This window comes from Natator depressus, chromosome 1, assembly GCF_965152275.1.
Source record: "Natator depressus isolate rNatDep1 chromosome 1, rNatDep2.hap1, whole genome shotgun sequence".
In the NCBI taxonomy this organism is placed as follows: domain Eukaryota; kingdom Metazoa; phylum Chordata; order Testudines; family Cheloniidae; genus Natator; species Natator depressus.
In genome coordinates this window covers 7,392,410-7,394,195 of record NC_134234.1, presented here as the reverse complement: position 1 = coordinate 7,394,195, position 1,786 = coordinate 7,392,410, and the positions used below count along the sequence as shown (strand labels likewise).

Below are 1,786 nucleotides of genomic sequence, written 5' to 3'. Positions count from 1 at the left end.
TTTCCTATTGATCCCCATCTTATCCAATTTAACTAATAATTCCCTATGTGGCATGGTATCAAACGCCTTACTGAAATCTAGATAAATTAGATCCACTGCGTTTCCTTTGTCCAAAAAATGTGTTACTTTCTCAAAGAAGGAGATCAGGTTGGTTTGGCACGATCTACCTTTTGTAAAACCATGTTGTATTTTGTCCCATTTACCATTGAGTTCAATGTCCTTAACTATCTTCTCCTTCAAAATTTTCTCCAAGAACTTGCATACTACAGATGTAAGTATTCTAAACCTTCCTGATTTACATGACAAAATATGTCTAACTAGTGGATGTCAGGAAGAAACTTTCCCTGGGATCAGAGTATCTCTTAGTTCCCTATTGCAGGGCTTTTTCCATCTTCCTTTGCAGCATCTCATAATGCCTACTGGAGACTTGGCTAGACAGACTGTAGGTCTGATCCAGTCTGGCAGTGCCTACCTTCCTATTGGGGGCATAAATCCAAGACAATGTTTTTGCTGATTTTCCCTTGAGGTCCTGAGAATCTCTCGACTTGCACTGAGAGCAGAAAGGATTCTCGCTAACTATCATCTAGTCTCCTGTTCTATTTCTTTTCAGGAAGAAAAGTTCAAAAGTCCCCAGAACTGCCCAATACATTATGTCGGCTGTCAATGACACTCAATTCAACTCTGTAATGTTCCTTCTCACCGGGATGCCTGGGCTGGAAGACATCCACCTCTGGATCTCTATCCCCTTCTGCTTCATGTATGTTCTTTCAATTGTAGGAAATTCAGTCATTCTGTTCATTATAAAAACAGATCCTAGCCTCCATGAGCCCATGTACATTTTCCTTTCCATGTTGGCCATCACAGACCTTGCCTTATCCATTGTCACCATACCGACGATACTGGGCATATACTTGTTTAACTCTAGGAGAATCAGCCTCGAGGCCTGTTTTGCCCAGATGTTCTTCATCCACTCGCTTTCAAAAATTGAGTCCTTTGTCCTCTTGTTGATGGCCTTTGACCGCTTCATTGCAATTTGTAACCCACTGAGATATGCCTCCATCTTAACTCCACCGAGAATATCCAAGATGGGCCTGGTGGCTGTGGTAAGATAGGTGGCCCTAATACTCCCACTCCCCATTCTCCTGAAACAGTTCCGATTCTGTCGAGACAATGTCCTCTCCCATTCCTACTGCCTGCACCAGGACATCATGAAGGCGGCTTGTTCAGACTTCTCAGTGAACAGCATCTATGGCTTGTTTGTCAAAGTCATCACGGTTGGGTTGGACTCCTTCCTCATCTTCCTCTCTTACGTGACGATCCTCAAAACAGTGCTGAGTATCGCATCCCACAGAGAGTGCCTCAGGGCCCTGAATACCTGTGTCTCCCATCTCTGCGCTGTCGTGCTCTTCTACATATCAGACATTGGCCTGTCTTTGATACACAGATTTGGAAATAGCTCTACTCACTTGCTTCAGATTATCCTGGGCTACATCTACCTGCTGGTCCCGCCCCTGATGAACCCAATTGTGTACAGTGTGAAAAGCAAACATCTTCGTGAGAGGATAATCAGGGCATTTGTCAAGTGAAGGGTCAGTTCATCAACTGGCTCCAGTGCTGGTGACATGGGGGAGGAAAAAGACGAGCGATGGGCATGACCACGAATTCCATCTTGGATCCTCTGCCCATGAAGCCCTTTCCTCTGCCCCATCTCTTCTCCGAAGACCACACCTCTCCTATTCCCCTTTACCCGAGACTCTGCCCCTTAGCCAGCATCAGGCCATGCTAA

At 45.2% G+C, this 1,786-nt stretch overlaps 1 pseudogene; it reads left to right on the top strand.

Annotated features, from left to right (window-relative positions):
* Positions 1-650: 650 nt before the first annotated feature.
* Positions 651-1,586, top strand: LOC141980803 (olfactory receptor 51G2-like; annotated as a pseudogene).
* Positions 1,587-1,786: the final 200 nt, after the last annotated feature.